The 20,253-nt window shown below is 49.3% G+C and overlaps 1 long non-coding RNA gene across 1 annotated transcript; it reads right to left on the bottom strand.

Moving 5' to 3' along the window:
* Window positions 1-1,574: 1,574 nt before the first annotated feature.
* LOC140581840 (uncharacterized) lies at window positions 1,575-20,017 on the bottom strand. The gene is made up of 4 exons (XR_011984858.1): window positions 19,920-20,017; window positions 18,141-18,210; window positions 2,183-2,307; window positions 1,575-1,764 (listed from the first exon to the last, which is right to left on the bottom strand). It is a non-coding gene; the product is annotated as an uncharacterized lncRNA (long non-coding RNA).
* Between the last annotated feature and the right edge of the window lie 236 nt (window positions 20,018-20,253).

Below are 20,253 nucleotides of genomic sequence, written 5' to 3'. Positions count from 1 at the left end.
GTACCATCGTATAAATGCCACAGCCTACCTGAGTATCGGTGCTGACCATGCCCATCCCATAATGACCACAGTGTACCCAGCTTCTAATGGTTACCTCAAGCAGGATAGCACGCCACGTCACAAATCTCAAATCATCTCAGACAGGTTCCTTGAACATGACAATGGGCTCACTGTACTCAATTGTCCTCCACAGTCACCAGATCTCAATCTAATAGAGCACCAATGATTGGCATCATGCAGCAGATGCAGCAGACAAATCTGCAGTGACTGTGTGATGCTATCATGTCAACATGGACCAAAGCCTCTGAGGAACGTCTCAAGCACCTTGTTGAATTTATGCCGCAAAGAATTAAGCCAGTTCTGAAGGCAAAAGGGCATCTAAACCAGTACTACAAGGTGTACCTAATAAAGTGGCCAGTGAGTGTATATAGGCAGTCCTCTAGATAGGAAGGAGATCCGTTCCCTAAGTCTATCTATAAGTCAAATTTGCAGGTAAATCAGAATGATTAATATTGAGCGTCAGGTAGTTAAATGTTTGCCTTAGTACATAGTACAACACATCACTGCAGTGACCATATAATCATATGTGACCATATAATCGGTATATATAATCCCTGTATATGTATATGTGTGTGTATGTATGTATGTATACATCCATGTATGTATGTATTCATCCATATAACTAGCATTGTGTATATGTTTTTTTCTTTATATTTTTACTTATATATTTATACAGTTTTAGAAATTGTTTTCTATTGTCTTTATTGTCTATATTGTTCTTATATTGTTATTTTTGCTGATCCTATGGATCCTGTTATACTGTCTTTTTTTTATTATTGCTGCTGTTTCTAAGGAATTTCCCCATTGTGGGATTAATAAAGTCAATCTAATCTAATCTAATCTAGTATATGTTTTTACCTTTCTACACATATAAAACACTTAATAGACACTTCCAAATACAGTACATATTAAAAAAATGTTGAAGCACAAGAAAATAATAATAATAGTAATAATGAAATTAACTACATATGGTATATCGAGCCGAAGAACTACTGAAGCCGTACAATGTTTTCATGAGCGTCACAAAGTAGAGCATGTGAACCATTGTAATTAACCTGAACCTTTAATATAACAGGCTTTATGGCCGTCCGTTCGTAAGAACGATTTTCCTGTTAATCAGACGTTCTTACAACGGGGACATACATATATATGTACTTACATATGTGTGTATTATTATTATTATTATTATTATTATTATTGTATGTCATTGGCAAAAGTGGTTTTTGTCTACTACAAGATTAACTGAGAACTATACAGTATAATATATTCATGTAAAATCTCAAGTAAAGATTTTATTTGTTGTTATCATCTTAAAATATAGAAGGTGTTTTTCATTTAGCCGCAGGTTTAGAACGGCAGGAGCCGTTCAGGCGCAGGTTCAGCATCGCAATGGCCGCATTGCCGGTCACATGACAGCGCAGCAGCGCTTCACTTTTCCAGATCAACAGAAATACCTTATAATTCAATTACAGTGTCAAGTTAAAAAAAAATAATAATAAAATAAAAATCTCTGGAGACAGGAGACATCCTCTCGTGGGAAGTGGCTCTGAGCTGAGCTTCCTGCGCATGGCGGTGCTCAGACAGAGCCGACAGCTGTTAGACAACTCTCCCGCTGTTACGGCTTCACGTCTGGCATTTGGAGGACGCAGCCGCTGCGAGCCCCCACGCGGAGGGCCACTGATCCGTCATTATGTAACACTGATGCTGTGAAAAAAAAAGCAGGAGAGTGACAGGGCCCTCAGCGTGGCAGAGCAGCACGCCTGCGGATACGGACGTATCGCCCACCCCCGCTGCTCAAACCCGCAGAGCATCACACGTCTCATTAAGGGCGGGAGCGAGGTGATCAAAAACACACAATGGCTCCGGACAGAATGTGCTCTGTCCCGTTTTATTTTCGGGACTCACGGGAAGCCTGCGCCGAGCGCCTGCGATATGCGCACGGCTTCGTTTCGCCAGGGAAGTCGAGTTCGGCTGACGACTGACTGCCCGACGCATGTAATGCGACATGAATATTTAAATGCGAGATGCGTTTTATGTGCACGAGTGTTTTATGATATTTATTTATGCTGTGAACAACGCGGGCCGCCAACGCCGCATCTCGATTGAGGGAAACATCTCATACCTGTCTGCTGCTTCCCGGCTGCGGCCTGCGGATCCTGAACATCTGCCAGGGATCTGCAGCAGCAGCCGGCTAATCCTCCACTTCAGCCGCTCAGCCATCCAGGGGGGAGGACAGGGCGTCAGTACCTACACGCCGGGGGTGGGAAAGGGGAAGCGGGCAGAAATTCGGGTTGGGGGGTAGTGTGGGTTTGACGAGAACTTGTTGAGTTTTACTTACGGGTTACTTTTGGTCACTGATTTTGCGCTGCTATTTAAAGACCCTGTTTTTGCCATTGGTTTGTTTACTGAATGTCCTTTTGTTGGCCTGGACTCTGCTGTTTGATGTTCTGGCCTCTACGTGACACCTTCTCGTACGGCGATATACCGTGATGCTAATTGGTTCCACGGGCTTTCTGGGTTCTTGTGGAACAGAAGAACAGTCCAGCTCACCGTGATGGGGCTGATATGGCCACAGGTTACTGTCTTTTCTCACATTTTAATGGAATAAGGCCTCTACCCTTGGTTGGAAGGGATGTTTCAAAAACTACGGGGATTATGCTTCTTCTGGGCTGTTGGGGTAATTTTGGGCAGCATCATATGGACTGGCACAGGGGAGGAGCTGAAAGCCTTGAAGATGAATCATGAAGATCCCCCTAACTGCCACCAGAGACCATGACAGCCACTGGAAATGCAGGAACCTGCAGGTTAAGGCCTCGCAGGCTGCTACAGCCTTGAAGACACGGGTCCTTGTTGGTAGCTTGGTTCTGGTGACAGAAACTTCACTGGCAGGTAATTAATGCAATTACGACCCTGGGGTCCCTCCACTGTACCGTGAAGATCAGATCCAGGGCTTATGTGCTCCATCCTGTCAGTTAGCATATAGCACGGTGGGCGAAGGATAAAGGCTGATCTCAGGCAGTATGGAGACACGGGACGCAGGCAGTTATGTAACCCTTCATATGACGCAGCAGGAGGACAGGAATGGTTTACAGGTTCTCTGAGACACAGTTGTGGTCCAAAACCTTCCCTGTAGGCCCTCCATCTGCTCTGGGGGCTTGGGTCAAGCCGATTCTCTCGGCAGAGCAGCCGCCCCGAACGGCTCAGGCTGGGTTTGGGGTTTGGCCCTTCGTCTTTCCAGGCTAACCAGGGGTTTTCAAGTGCATGCCCCTTTACCTAACAAGGGAACTGTCTGCAATCGCCGCTCTGCATTTGGGGGTGGACTTGAAGAGCCTCCGACGTCCCGTTCATCCTTCCACGGAAACGCAGAAGGAGACACGCTACAAAGAAATGTGCTGATGCTTCACACACAAAGTTATAAGATAGAAGAGCATAATTATTTCCACTGCTGTCTATTTAGCATTGTATTTTGGTCGAGAATCTAAACTCTACCCGTAACTGAAAATCTAAGGTTACTTGCATTTATAAATATGAAAGATATTCAGGTCGATTTATGCAAACTTGGGGTCTTTGTGGAGCTTTTCAAGGACAGGAAGTGAGACATGTACAGCGAGCGTTTCCTACTGGCTGAAAAAACATAATTTGGAAAAACATCCCACCCACACACAAAAGACTCAGTTTCTTCAGTCCTACAGGTTATGAATGCTTGATGAACATTAATATAAACATCAAATAAAAATGGCATTAACCTCAATTCACATGCAAAAGGCCACTGCAGCAGGAATTAATGTAATGCTCATATTAATACGCAAACACAGCAGTGTAATCCTACTTCAATGTTCATAAGCCACATAACAAAATAAGCCCATTGCAGGAGCAGTAATCAGAAAACCTCTCAAACGTGCATCAAAAAAAACCTTTTTTAGGATGAATGCAGACTCCGGAAAGGCAGTGTTTGTGCACATTCGTGTGTGTGTGCGTGTGCATGTGTGTGTAAGGTTACAAGCTGCTAGCTGAACTAGATTATATAACAGTGGTCTAGCTGTGTCCCTGATGTGTTTGCTGGTTATCAGCTGCCATATGAGATGGGTTATGTAACTGACGTAGCTTGTAGCTGTGACTGGCAGCGATTGTCGTGGTAAGTGTCACAATGGCGCATCGGGGCTGCACGCGACTCGTGACAGGACTCTACTGAAGATCTCAGCCACCATAAAGCTCAGCAAAAAGGAGTCAGATACTGTGAGTCAAAGAAGGGCTCAGTTAAAGGAGTCAGATACTGTGAGTCAAAGAAGTGCACAGATAAAGGAGTCAGACACTGAGTCAAAGAAGAGCGCAGATAAAGGAATCAGACTGTGAGTCAAAGGAGGGCTCAGCTAAAGGAGTCAGATACTGTGAGTCAAAGAACGGTTCAGCTATAGGAGTCAGACACTGTGAGTAGCTGGCTGTCTCACTCTCCATTCTGCACACTAAGCAGTTTCGCTCTCCATACTGCAGACCCTGCCTCTGTGCTGTCTCACTCTTCATGCTGCATACTCTGCAGCTGGACTGTCCCACTCTCCATACTGCATTCCCCGCAGCTGGGTTGTCACACTCTCCATACTGCAGACCCTGCATCTGGGCTCTCACTCTCTATATTGCACACCCCATATATGGGCTGTCTCACTCTCTATGCTGTGCACCCTCAGTCTGGGCTGTCTCACTCTCTATGCTGTGCACCCTCAGTCTGGGCTGTCTCACTCTCTATGCTGTGCACTCTCCGTCTGGGCTTTCTCACTCTCTATTCTGTGCACCCTTCATCTGGGCTGTCTCACTCTCTATGCTGTGCACCCCCCGTCTGGGCTGTCTCACTCTCTATGCTGTGCACCCTCCGTCTGGGCTGTCTCACTCTCTATGCTGTGCACCCTCCATCTGGGCTGTCTCACTCTCTATGCTGTGCACCCTCCGTCTGGGCTGTCTCGCTCTCTATGCTGTGCACCCTCCGTCTGGGCTGTCTCACTCTCTATGCTGTGCACCCTCCGTCTGGGCTGTCTCACTCTCTATGCTGTGCACCCTCAGTCTGGGCTGTCTCACTCTCTATGCTGTGCACCCTTCATCTGGGCTGTCTCACTCTCTATGCTGTGCACCCTCCATCTGGGCTGTCTCACTCTCTATGCCGTGCACCCTCCGTCTGGGCTGTCTCGCTCTCTATGCTGTGCACCCTCCGTCTGGGCTGTCTCGCTCTCTATGCTGTGCACCCTCCGTCTGGGCTGTCTCGCTCTCTATGCTGTGCACCCTCCGTCTGGGCTGTCTCGCTCTCTATGCTGTGCACCCTCCGTCTGGGCTGTCTCGCTCTCTATGCTGTGCACCCTCCGTCTGGGCTGTCTCACTCTCTATGCTGTGCACCCTCCGTCTGGGCTGTCTCGCTCTCTATGCTGTGCACCCTCCGTCTGGGCTGTCTCACTCTCCCCACAATGCTGGTGACAGTTGTCTCCCCATCCATGGCTCTGGCAGAGCTTCATGGCTCATTCTCCAGGTCACTTGCTGCACGACACTTGACAAATACAGCCACCTGTGTCAGCATCTTTATGAGCGATAAATACGTCTCTCTGTCTGACCTGAGCTGCAGGGCTGCAGCCAGTGAGTCACCTGCTGTTTCCCTGCCCCCCAGGCAGCGCTCGGTGGCATTCGCCTCGTTCATCCCGCCGGCCTGACAAACACTGCCTCCTGCTAGCGCTTACTAAAGGCTCCAAACCCCACTACAGCCAAACCAGGACACAGAGGGGGACAGAGCCTCATGTATGCTGCATATTTCAATAAATAATAAACTATTGCTGGTCCTTTGGAGTGCATTGGCACTGGCAGGCCACACACTGTCCTGTGCTACATTTACTGCTCATATGTTTATTTCCTCTGTTTATGAATGGTTTATGAATGGTTTATGAATATCTCAATGAAAGACTGATTGGTGCTTCAAGGGTACAGCAGCAGAACCCGGCTTCAGATTGGACCTGTTAGTTTTTCCAGGTGGTCGACCGATCACAGCACCTACCGCAGTTGCTGTCTGTGGTGCATGACCCATGTGCGTATAAGGGAATCTGTAACCGCCGCCCTGAATTACAGGTAGGCCATGCACCTGGACCAACGTCACACTGAGGAAGTGAGTTACTCTAAACCAGGGGCCCGACTGTCCAGCTCAGGCAGCCAAACAGCCAGAGGAGACCTCACACTGTCACAAGCCAGGCTCAAGTGCAGCAAAAGCCACCAGTGCAGAACCTCATCTGATCCAGTCCTCCAGTGACCAGCAGCAGAAGAGGAGCTCTGGGTAATCTGGTACTGCGGGTGTATCTGCAGCCTCAAAGTGGCCAGAACATTTTCATAACAAACTTCTGACGTCGTCACCTGGGTCCCATCCATCCTACAGGCACAGGGAGAGGCTCATAGACGGTGGATGACAGGGGTAACCTCGACCCCAAAAAGCAGCTTCAGCCTGCAAGGAGGATGGAAACAGACTCCAGCATTCAGCCTGGGGCAGGAAAACAGAACCCGTCTGCCTGGGAGACGGAAAAGCTCACACTGTCTGCGGCAGAAAAAAATTAAGTGAAAGTCAGCGCGCCCGGAAGCTCCCAATCAAAAACATGTCTCACTTCAACGTCTCGCGGAGCATGAACTGAAAATACATCCCGCATCTCTGGTACATCCGTTACAGAAAGCAGAAGAGATACATCGGAAGGCTGGGGGGAGGGGGGGGGGCGTGGGGGGGGGGCATGGAGTTATTTTCTGAGAAAGTTTCATCACACAAGAGTCTTCAGTAGCAACAGGAATCTGAACCCAGCCCAGCAAACTGTCCCCCACACAGGGAAAATCACCTCTAATAAAAACTGCGCTGAAATTTACCTGCATTTCTGTATTCTTACCCATTGTCATCATTTCAAACACTCACAACCAACTTAAATTGCAAACACCTATCAGGCAGGGGAAGAACCCAGTGGAAGGTCCAATAGTATGCAAGTCATACCTGTACGGAGCAGCCCAACAGAGCAGCCCATTGGGTATTGCGACAAAATACCTGTCAATCACTCTCCAATCAGGTTCGCTAGCCATCATCAGTTACCATGGTAACTGGCAGCTAATGAATTTGATCACATTAAGGAGCCCTTTATGTTTGACCTGTGTGTCTTTTATCGTCTATCAATCAAACATAAGCCGGCACATGTATTTTCTAGCCCCTGCCAGCTGTCCTCAATCATTAAGCTATTAAGACCGGTCGATAACAATTGCACCTGTCTCAGGTGCATGTGTCATCTGACCAGCGTGGGCTAGACTTTGCTCCGCTTCCACAGCAACAGAGCGACATGAAGATTCCACCGAAGCTTCCGAGGGTCCCGATTCTGATGCCTTCTCGTTCCCGTGAGCGATGAGCCACGGCGTGGGTGGAATCCGCGGGACGGAAGCTCCGCTACCAGCTGAGTCCGGGGAGCCTGCCGGTCCCAGCGGTCCGGTGGATGACCAGGATTGGCTGTTTCCTTGGCAACGACTATGACAGGCGGCAAGCCGCCCTCGATTTAACACACACAAACTGCCTCGGGAGGAGAGAGCGCCAGGGTGACGCAGGATCTACAGAAAAGCAGGCGGAAGCTTAAGTGCCAGACGCAGCAATGCTGTTCACACTGAAAGAGCCAGGCAGCTCTTTCTGTAACCCCAGAAAGACAATCCTGTACACCACAGACAGACTGCCCTTCCTGTAACCACCAGATAGACAGAGTCCTGTACACCACAGACAGACTGCCCTTCCTATAACCACCAGATAGACAGAGTCCTGTATACCACAGACAGACTGCCCTTCCTGTAACCCCCAGAAAGACAGTCCTGTACACCACAGACAGACTGCCCTTCCTGTAACCCCCAGATATACAGAGTCCTGTACACCACAGACAGACTGCCCTTCCTGTAACCACCAGATAGACAGAGTCCTGTACACCACAGACAGACTGCCCTTCCTGTAACCCCAGAAAGACAGTCCTGTACACCACAGACAGACTGCCCTTCCTGTAACCACCAGATAGACAGAGTCCTGTACACCACAGACAGACTGCCCTTCCAGTAACCCCCAGATAGACAGAGGGTCCTGTACAATAAAGATAGACTGCAGTCCCTGTAACCCCCACATAGACGGTCCTCTACACCACAGACAGACTGCCCTTCCTGTAACCCCCAGATAGACAGAGTCCTGTACACCACAGACAGACTGCCCTTCCAGTAACCCCCAGATAGACAGAGGGTCCTGTACGGCACTAACAGACTGCCCTTCCTGTAACCTCCAGATAGACAGAGTCATATACACCACAAATAGACTGCCCTTCCTGTAATCCCCAATAGACAGAGCCCTGTAAACCACAGACAGACTGCCCTTCCTGTAACCTCCAGATAGACAGAGTCCTGTACACCACAGACAGACTGCCCTTCCAGTAACCCCCAGATAGACAGAGGGTCCTGTACGGCACTAACAGACTGCCCTTCCTGTAACCTCCAGATAGACAGAGTCATATACACCACAAATAGACTGCCCTTCCTGTAATCCCCAATAGACAGAGCCCTGTAAACCACAGACAGACTGCCCTTCCTGTAACCTCCAGATAGACAGTCAGTATACCACAGATAGACTGGCCTTCCTGTACCCCCCAGACAGATCTGCCTTCCTGCTTGGCACAGATTGTCTGTCATTCCAGTATTTCACAGAGACCCAATTAAATGTCCCATCCATGAATTCCCCTCAACCCACAAATGTGACCAGCCAGTACTGCAGTGTCGCCCTGGCCACTACACACCTGGGGGTGTGTAGAGAGAGCGAGGTGAAAGCTTTATTAATCCCATATTCCCAAATTAATTTATCACCTCAAGTGCAACAGAACAGAAAAAAAATACAAAGACAAGATATCGATCATAGCAGCCAGTGAATAACTACAAAGAAGCTGATGTCTGTCTTTCTGCTGGAGGCTGACAGCTAACTGAGGAGCAGGCTGGGCTCGCTGGGGGCAGAAGAATGCGCCGGCAATCCGCTGCAGCCCCCAGCTGGCCAATTACAGCACCTCCGGCAGGAATTACTGAACGCAGAAATCCGTCGCCTGTAACTTAATTTCGGACCGCTCTCAGACGGCAGCCGAGGTCAAAATGGTGTCCAGTCTTGCGAGCAGGAGAGTCGGATCAGCTGTTCCCCTGGACACCTGCTGAATTAGCAGTACCATGGCAACCAATCCTCTCTGTCACGTGTGCCTGAGGGAAACACCACAGCACGTCCGGTACACCACAGCAAAGTCCAGTAAAACTACAGATTAGTGTATCAGCATGGCTAATTCGAGGCAGTGCGTCGGTTTAAATAAAGTTAGACGTACAAATACATTATATCTTGCAGGATAAATGTCACATGCAGGGATCATCTGTTGTTTCTAGAGCTCCACTCAAAAAGTCACCCCCCCCCCCACCCGACATGTTTAAAAAACTAAATTAATAGCTAGTGAGGGGAGTCAGATGATTGTAGCGCTAGCTGGTTAGCAGAACATGCTGCTTCAGCATCTCCGAAAAAGGAAATGCAATTATTTATTGTAGGGATTGTTTATGGAGAATGGGGTGGGGGGGCAGGGGGGGTCACCTCGGGGACCCCATGTAAATGTGGTGGTAAACAGTACAATACAGATAGACTGCTGTCCCTGTAACCCCCAGTGGTAAACAGTGGTCAGATGTATACAACACTATGGTTGATGGGACACAAGTAAAGCCCCATCCTGACCATGTGACCCGTCCCGCGCCGCACCGCGCCGCCGTACTCCCTGCCCACGCCCCTTCCCCGGCACGCCCCCCCTGCCCCACCCATCTCATTACCCAGGAAAACACCATCTGCCGTAGGTCACAAGGCTTGCCTTCCACGCCATTCCCACAAACGGGTTCCCAGAAAAGCACCGCGCTGCTTGTCTATATGGGCGGATCCGTAAACAGCCGCTCGCAAGCACACCGCGTGGGTCGCTCGCTGGCTGGGGGCAGGTGGGTGGGGGGGGGGGGGGTTGGTGGCGGCACAAGCACGGGGGCAAAAAAACAAATTAGCGCTGCATGTGATGGCAGCTGATGCACTCATTTCCAGTCATTCAGCCGTCGCTGATTGTTAGCTCTTTCTTCCCCTGCACATATTTTTTTTGATGCAAAGCATGTGGCTTGTTAACCTGGTTACGCTAACCTGGTTACGCTAACCTGGTTAGGCCCTGAGAAGGCATGGAGGCTTTGAGGGCACAGATAGGGGGCGCCGGCGAGGCGTGTAACTCCCACACCCAACCACCATGCGGAGGACACATAATAATTTTCATATATTTACGTTGTTTTTTTTATTAACTGGTGCTAAAAAAATTTTTTTTCTGACTAAGAAATGTGAAAAGGGGGAAAAAAGACACTTAGGTCCAATAAAGACTTACTAAAACCCAAAAACTACTCCCAGGTCAAGCAGGAAGCGGGCAGCTAGGGCCACAGGTGATGCAAGAGATAAAGCGTGAGGGAGGATGGGGGTCGCTGCTGCTGTGAGGTGGCCTCCCCCCCACCACACCGGGCCTCTGATCAGTATGCGTGTCAGAACCAGGCCAGACACCGGGATTGAGCAGCGTCTGCGAACACGCCACTTTAGAGTCTGTTAGCGCATAAAGGACTCCGAAAGAGGCTCATTAAGGACTTCTAAAATACTTTCAAAGAGAGCCAAGCTCATCCCTGGGTCCGTGTGGCGGGGGCTGTGGGTGAGGTCAGAGCTGGGCAGGAGAACTTGGCAGCACAGCAGTAGCAAGCAGGTCACAACCCTCAGCTTGACCAGTTGGGAACCTTTCCATGCCCACTGTTAGCCGTAGGTCGTACCAAGCCTGGGATCAAACCCCGAGCAAAGGCAACTTGTTTATAATGAAACCGTAGATTTCTATGGCTTTTCTAAGAGAATGTGAGCGCGTTTAAGGGGAAAACACTGATCTTAATACCATGCCCAATCAACTATAGTTCCAGGTACAGAACGGTTGCTTAATTTGACATTCAAAGCAGATTCCCAAAGGCCTCCCCAAGAGCTCTCAGCCTGAAGTCGATGGGTACACAGCCTTAAGCACTTAGGTTTCACTTTTCTAGGAAGGATGAGGGGACCTGGACAGGGACGGGTCAAGAGCCCAAGTCACAATGCTCAGGGTGGTGACACAGGGATGACATTACAGCGCTGAGCGCGGTCAGACAAAGGTGAAGCTCAGGGTCACCTCAAGGGCAGACCAGGTCAGGTGACCAGGCCACGGAAGCTCTTTTTTCATCCATCACTGGCTCCCCGGCAGAGTTTAAGCCAAAACCACAGGAAACAGGCCTGGTTTTTACCACAGATGATTTGCAAGCAGCCTTGGCTAGCTTGAAACCTCCCCACTGCATCTGCACTTACCTGCCAGGCTTTACAGTCACATGACTGCAGCATTCAAATACCGAGTGAGTATTCATATACTGCACTGAGAAAGTACTCAGTACTGAAACGCTACCCAATGAGCAGGAATTCATAGGGCGATTCACATGTAAAAAAGGACCCCTTATGCTGGCTTAATATTGAAATCCTCCCTCTGTTCTATATGTGCGATTGTTTGCATGAAAACAACTATCACCAAACGAACATAAAAACCTACACATGCTATTTCAATCAATGAGACACCAGATGGACACAGGCTTTAACCACACAGCACACCAGATAGATGTGAGGTTTAAGCCCACTGTGCAGGGTCACAAATGTTTCGAACATTTACAAATATCACATAAATGCATATTTGATACTGCTTTTATTGAGGCAGACGGGTATGTACATGGTGTCATATACCCCCATTACACATACGCGCATCAAAACCTAACCCAGATAAATATGAACTAATTCCCATGCCATTTTAATGTTACACATTCCTGCTCTGTTAAACCTTTTCTCAGAAAGGGGAAGGGAAAACAGAGAATAAGGTAGAAAGGGCAGGAAAGGAAAGGGGACAGAGAGAGAGAGGGTGAGCGAGAGAGAGAGAGAGAGAGAGAGAGTGGTGTAGCACAGTGAGGTAACATGGTGGTCCATGTGACAGCGGCTCAGACTGCAGGATGTTGTGTAACCACCCGCTGCTTGTTGTTCCCCAGCTGCTCAGCAGACACAGTTTGCTCCAATCCCGCCACTCCGCCGCTCACATGGGCCGTCACGTGACTTGTCACATGGCCCATCACATGCTCCCTGCGCCCTTCCCCCGGACCTCAGGGGGATCTTCATTCACTTACCAGGGCCGTGAGCCAAAATGCAGCTCCCGGCAGGGCGGTCAGGACACACACACGCACACACACACACACACACACACACACGCTGGTGACTCTCGTCAGACAGCTAAGCCACACTTACCCTCCTGCTACCCTGCATTTAACCTCCACAAAGCACAAAGACACACCTGTCCCCTATTGCTGCTCCACTCAAACCAAAAGTTAAAGAACACATAACACATACTTGCACATACACACACGACACACGTGTACCCCTCATGTATATACCACATACGGAACCCGCTATTTAAATGCTACAGAAAAGCCCGGGGGGGGGGGGGGCACTGCAGGGGCGCGGCCTGTGCTCACACTCCACGCCCCACTCAAGGCTGAAATGAGTATCCCCAGGGATGTCACTAACCTCTTACTCATCGCCATGTGACTCGAGGAAAATGACACTCGTGAAAAGAGTCGTTTCAGCTCGGGGACGGGGAGTCACGAGAAGCAGAAGAACAACACAAAAACATGTCAGTCATCGGCGCCTAATTGGCGCAAAATCACGCGTAGAGTCATGCAGAGACCCGCACCCCCCGAGCCAGAGGTCAGAGGGCGGCTGCAAGCCGGCCAGCCGAACACGCCGGAGCACAGGCCGCGAAACATGAAAGGCGAGCCGACAAAAACACCCCTCTTTACACGTGCCGCAGACTCAACAGTCGGACCAAATCATCAGGCTGTATTATCAAACCCAGCACTCAATCCCATGGTCAGGCCCCTGGGTCAGAGCTAATGATCAACCGAAGGATCAGAGCCCACAATAAGACTCAAGGATCAGAGCCCACAAACTGAAATATGAGAACCAAAGGTCAAACCTAAGGGTCCGGCCCATGATCCACCCCAAAGATCACATCCTAAGACCAGACCGGGCTAACGATCAAACGTAAGGGTCAGACCCCACAATAAGACTCAAGGATCAGGGCTAATGATCAACCGAAGGATCAGAGCCCACAAACTGAAATATGAGAATCAAAGGTCAAACCTAAGGGTCCGGCCCATGATCCAGCCAAAAGATCACATCCTAAGACCAGACCTGCAATCCTCCCTGCAGAACTACAGCCCCCTACCAGCAAATATCTCCTTGTCAATAAAATGCTAATAATATGCAATGTTTTCAGCAGGAGGTTCGGGATTCACTTTCCAGCTCATATTAGCTGGGGTGACCTTGCTCTTAGCCCAATAAATTGGATGCCACTGACTTAAGAATGACTGAGATCTACCTTCTCCTGTCAGCTGAAAATGTTTGCTAGTGACACCAAAAGAATAAGACCCTGAGGAAACGAAACCCAGCGGCGTGACACGTGTTAACATGTGTCTGTGACACTGATTCTGCAGAAGCAGCCACACCAGAGGCGGCTCCATCCTGGCCTCTCTACATCTTCTTGGTTCCCATCAGCTCCAATTGCCTGGGGCCACCTGCCAGTTCTGCTATGAGACTGACCACTAGTGGCAGACCCTGGGATGACAATCATCTCATTCCCGCAACAGGACAGCAGTGGAACTATACTATACTCCCTTTTTGTCTACTGGCTTAATTCCCCCCCCCCCCCCCCACCCCCCACCCCATATCATTAGTCTCACACCCTGACCTCCTTCGTATGATCATCCTTCTATGTGTCTCTATGGTAGATACATACTTATGACCAGCCTTAGCAATAATTTGTTTACATAAAATGTTGATTTTAGGTAAATCCATGACACCATAAATCTTTCAGATCCGGCTGTGCATTGTTGCATTTAACGGGTGCCTTACGTACCATCACGCATCTTTGAACAGCCTTTTCAGACTCGCCAGACAACGGGAGGACATGTCGGAGACCCGGCCACTTCCTGCCGCTGGGTTTTTAGGAGGAAGCACCTGGTCCTGGCAGCTGAGCTGGCCGTCAGCCAACGATGCGTCAGGAAGGGGGCTCTGCGGCAGGGTCCGGCCCAGGCGCAGGGCTGCGTGTCGATCTGCATGCGTGCGACTACCTGGGGACTCAGGCGGCTCGTGCCGGGACTTAATCCAGCTGCGTGTCAGCTAACGTGACCGTGAGAGAAAAGGCAATGCAGACAAACACAGTGAGGGGGCGCACGGCTTTGTGCAACATGTATTGCATACTTTCATGGGTTTTCCACCCCAAGGGAGAGAGGAGGGCTGCGCGACCCCCCCGTGGGAACTCGAGGGCTGTCTCCTCAAACATGTCAAGGGCAGAGCGTATGGCATTCCTCGCAAACGCGACGCGCCTCTTGGGTCGGACACCGTTCCCAGCTTACGGCTGCTGTCCTAATGAGATTTCCCACATATGGAGATGATCGTAACACAACAGCAGGATGGCCAGAGAGAAGTGAGAGCAGAGAGTGACAGACAGACAGCTGGGGATGCCCAGATCGCGCATGGGAGGTGGGAAACCGCAGTTACACTAAACAGGCCAAGCCTGTCACTGAGCTCGCGCTGTCACTGTCACTGAGGTCAAACTGTGACTGAGCTCATACTGACACTGAGCTCACACTGTCACTGTCACTGAGGTCAAACTGTCACTGAGCTCACACTGTCACTGAGGTCAAACTGTCACTGAGCTCACACTGTCACTGAGGCCAAACTGTCACTGTCACTGAGCTCACACTGTCACTGTCACTGAGGTCAAACTGTCACTGAGCTCACACTCTCACTGAGGTCAAACTGTCACTGAGCTCATACTGACACTGAGCTCACACTGTCACTGTCACTGAGGTCAAACTGTCACTGAGCTCACACTCTCACTGAGGTCAAACTGTCACTGAGCTCATACTGACACTGAGCTCACACTCTCACTGAGGTCAAACTGTCACTGAGCTCATACTGACACTGAGCTCACACTGTCACTGTCACTGAGGTCAAACTGTCACTGAGCTCACACTGTCACTGAGGTCAAACTGTCACTGAGCTCACACTGTCACTGAGGCCAAACTGTCACTGTCACTGAGCTCACACTGTCACTGTCACTGAGGTCAAACTGTCACTGAGCTCATTCTGTCACTGAGGTCAAACTGTCACTGAGCTCATACTGTCACTGAGGTCAAACTGTCACTGAGCTCATACTGTCACTGAGCTCATACTGTGACTGAGGTCAAACTGTCACTGAGCTCATACTGTCACTGAGCTCATACTGTGACTGAGGTCAAACTGTCACTGAGCTCATACTGTCACTGAGCTCATACTGTGACTGAGGTCAAACTGTCACTGAGCTCATACTGTCACTGAGCTCATACTGTGACTGAGGTCAAACTGTTACTAAGCACACGCTGCACTGACGCTGAGCTCACACTGTCACTGAGGTCAAACTGTCACTGAGGTCAAATTGTCACTGAGTTCATACTGTCACTGAGGTCAAATGGTCATGGAGCTCATACTGTCACTGTTACTGAGCTCATACTGTCACTATCACTGAGGTCAAACTGTCACTAAGCCCACACTGTCACTGCCACAGAGCTCACACTGCCACAGAGCTTGCCCAGTCTCTGTCACAGAGCTCGCACTGCTGCTATGGAAGTGAGGTGCTCCAGGATAGTAAGGGTTAACTCCTGCAGTGAATGATGATCCGCTCCCCCCCCCCCACCCCATCGGCTGGTGACTCATCCCCCCGGCACACCAGACAGCACGTCTCTCCTCTGCTCCTGCTGTGGACCCAGCGCAGACATTATGTAAGCTCTGTCTGTCCCAGCTGCAGCTGCTCAGAATACTAACAGCACGCGCAGGGCGTGTGTCACCTTTTATACAGGCAAGAACACACCCAGAAATCACTCCCAAACACACCCACCCCATCGCTGGGGCACCCCTACAGGCCCATACTACAGTCAGAAACACCCAGCCATAATCGGTAACTGTTTTACTCAGGGTCATGGGAATCTGACAGGATACGCAGTGTGGAAGGTGCACACTGGAGGGTGTGAGGCTATCATGGGGCTCATACTCAGACAAACATTCACACAGCGAAGCAGATCTGCTCACCATTAGCAGCTGAGAGGAAACGGGAGTAACCAAAGGCATCAAAAACCAGAGACAATGAACTCTTTAGCCAAATCTAAACTGAACAGCCTGCAGTGGAATAGGGAGTTTGTAGCTCTTCTTTCAAAGGGCTGATGGATTTGAGGGAAAACACTGCCCTCTACTGCTCACTGTGTGCTGGTTCGACTGGCTCGTCAATGACCGCCCAGGAGCAAAGGGAGCTCTTAAAGGGAAACCAGTCCTCCCAGCACGTGATGCTGAAGAGGTCAGAGGTCACGGTGTGAAAGGTCAGCGGGACAGCATGCTCCAAAATGCGTGAACAAGCATGGCAGAATAACACAGAATACTAAGGAGCTTTAAAGGCGTCGTCACACCAAAAGTGTCGTGCTTCGTTCCTTATGGGTTGAGGTGTAGCTTTTAGAAATCCGGTCTCTCACAACTATCCGTTGCTTACTTTGCACAGCTAAATTTACCCCGACAGAAATCGCAAAAAAACTTACGTACTATGGGGGGGGGCGTCCTCTCCCCTCCCCTGCCTTTAGGTAGGGCAGCACTGGGTAATCCATGCCACAATCCAGCCCCTTTTGTAGGAAGGGGGTCTGGGCCTCCGTGACAGCCTGCTAGAGCTATCAGACCAATAGACTCATGGTCCCAGTATTTTATTCCATTGTCTTATAGTACTAAATTGATATTGCTTGTGTAATTCACTTATATGGCAAGGGAACCATTACCCGATGTTATCGGAAACAGGAAATATTTCTAATAAACCCCTTAAATCAAGCCCTGGGCCTGACTGAGTAATGATTAACCTAAGATATGTGGGTCCAGTCACAACATGCTCACCTTCAAATAAAGTAGCAGGCTGTTAAGCAGAGGGAGGGAGTTTATGGTGAGTGTATGATAAACATGACAAGAGGCAGGGGAGGGACAATGAAAACCAGACTGCTGAACCGAGCAGCTGCTGTGCTATGTGTGCTGACTTTTGGGAACATTAATATCTTGTTCCTTTTATCGCTGCATGAATATTTAAGCCCTTTATGAATGGGCTTCCCCACTCTGCAGATCTCCACAACCATGCCACACTTCCCCCACAGATGATCTAGAGCAGGGGCCACTGTGTGTGTGGGTTTTCGCTGCAGCTCCCTAATTGTATTACTAATTAGAGGACTGATTGGCTGAAGAGTCCTCACACCTGGGTTTGAACAGCTGACCTACAGGTTATCCCAAAGACCTGCATATACACCGGCCCTTTGCGGATAAGATTGGTCTCCGCTGATCTAGAGCATTCTCCATGGCCAGTGGAGCAGTTTGGGGCTGTATTGCTCAGGCCAGGACCACAGTACGGTTGTAAAGGGGCAGGAAATTTCCATAAACTTTCCAGAAATTTCCCATTCCATGGGAAGTTAAGCTGGGAAATTTTGGAAATATGCCAAGTTGGCAATTCATGCAAAATTCCCAGAATTTTGCAACCCTAGTCCTAGTTTCCTCTAACCTTGAGTCTGTCAAACTTGTGTAGAGGACAGACCTACATCACAGCATGGAGCTGAGGTTCATACAAACCAGCAGTATCTGCATGCACTCAGGCTCCCAGGCACGCGCAGGAAAGAGGAAATTATTCATGTGTGGCACCATCCTGCCTTGACCAGCTTCCTCACTGGCTGCCAATCTCTAGCAGATGCTGAACTCCTTAACCTGCTGTCAGCAGTACTGATGAGTTCACCGCAATGACCCTTATTAGCCACTAGGGGGCTCTGAAAGTCTATTATTCACGCAGCAGTGACCACCAAACCCGTTGAAGGATTAGCCAGTACCTTACCTGGTCCTCCTGCCTGAGGGTGGCCTTTGCATCCAGGCAAAAGCAGTCGACACGCAACTCTTAGGCAGGCCTAAAAAAAAAAACACATCACGTGACTTAATCACATGACCAAATCACCAGTGAAGAGGTAACAGGTTCGTTACGGTATCTATCAGCAGCACGGTGCATGTAACTCTATCAAGAAAAGCGGGCAGAGAAGGGAGCTCCGCTTGATAACCCCAGGTGGGGCCGCGCTGCCAGGAAATTAAAAGCGAGTAGAAAGCACAGAATAACAGACTCTGCCGTCACTCGTCTTTGTGAAGAAGCTTCACAAAGAGGTTCAGGGACACATGGTTCTTCATTAACATGGCATGTTAGCATCATCATAACCAGTGGGCAGATATTTTTTCCACAATACGTGCAAAGTTGGTGGAGACGGCTATTTGTAATTCAAGCAAAAAGTGCTTATTATTATTAATGGATGTTGGTGTTGTCTTTTTTTCACATGGACATCGGAAGATGTTATTTTTAAATAAAGATAGTAGGAATATAATTTTGCTGGGCGTTTTTTTTTTTTTTGCTGTAGGTTAGTTAAAATAATTAAAGGAGGCATTGGCGTTCTACGCCCACTGTACAAAAATATCTGTGTATACATATTCAAATTAAGTAATATATAGGCCTACAACTGGAATTCTGAGTCACCCTAAAAAGGTGTTGGCCGGTTTCTGAGCAACTTAACATATGAACGGACCGCGCCGGAGGCGTAAGTAATATTTTACAAGAGTAACGATGACATCAGCGTGGTCCACAATCTGCCGATGTGAAAGTCAGGTTTGACTCGTTCTCGGGGTGACGCGGGGTAACCGAGATACACCCAGAGTGCGGGACTGCGCAATGGAAGCCTATTAAACGCCACCGTAATGGGTGGCTGTAAGACGACCCATCGGAGGAGCGGCACCGGCCCGGCATGGTGCCATCAGGAGCATCACCTGGGTCGACGGGCAAAGGCTGCATACGGCCTTGAGTGCAATCAGGGACGCCGCTAAGGACCAGCTGTACCGGGATGTTATCACGTTACGACAGCGGTGAATTATGCAGCAGAGAAAATTTTTACAGGAGGTATAATTTTGCAGTAGGCTACTGCGCGCTCAGTAGCCACATCCAGTATCTTCCGACGAGGGATTTGCTTGCCGAACTGGAGAAGCAAATCCTGACAAAACAAACAAACAAAGCAGCACGAACTGCGAGCACGAGCCGTACATTGTTCTTTTACAATAGACCACACCATTCATCCACATCTCACCCACTTAACCGGTGAGCCGATCCCCGGCGCCACGACGCAGGAGTACAGCCGGATGGCGGTTATACCATAACACTATTTAATGGGAATCAATCAATTTTTCATGCCGAGCAAATGTTTTCTTGGTCACCGTGGGATTGTTTGCTGCCCTTTGGACACAAACCCCATTGAGAAAGTGGCTCAATGGAGGCGTGAAACACTGAATACTGAGTACAATTTTATATTAAACGTTTGCTATAAGAGCACGTACAGTCCACAACTTAACATAAATTCTGCTAACCAGCCAAATATATATATTTACAAAAAAAAAAAAAAAACAGCAGACCGACATATAGGCCTACTTAAATTTGTTTAGAAACTCTCCCTTGGTGGCCTGTTTCACATTACCAGCTCAGAATCACTTGTATATTTTAAAAAACGTCTGTTACGGCGATAGTGGAGTTCTGTGTCCCGTTGCCGTGTGACCAAACAGTAAAGCAGCATTTTGTTCCAGTCATTACCTGCCCTCCGCCACCCCCAGCTAACAACGGGGAGTGCAGAAAAAAATGACCTGACGACTGGTATCTCCCGACCTTTGTGTCGTACGGGATGTGACACGCCACGGGGTATGTCGACACGGCCAGGAGCGTCTCCTCCCCTCCAGCCGGCTTGCGGAGTGCGCATCGCTGACAGCCGACTGTCGGCGGACAACCGTGAGTCACGGGGGAATCGGCTTTCTTCAATCCGTTGTTTCTGACCGCTTTGTTTCAGGCACAGGTAGATACCCTGATATATACAAATACAATTCATATAGATAATAAAAAGCAGCCCTGCGGACATTTGGCCAGTTTTAAC

This window comes from Paramormyrops kingsleyae, chromosome 1 (assembly GCF_048594095.1).
Source record: "Paramormyrops kingsleyae isolate MSU_618 chromosome 1, PKINGS_0.4, whole genome shotgun sequence".
Classification (NCBI taxonomy): domain Eukaryota; kingdom Metazoa; phylum Chordata; class Actinopteri; order Osteoglossiformes; family Mormyridae; genus Paramormyrops; species Paramormyrops kingsleyae.
The sequence above is the reverse complement of the archived record's forward strand: the minus strand, read 5'-3'. Positions and strand labels throughout refer to the sequence as shown.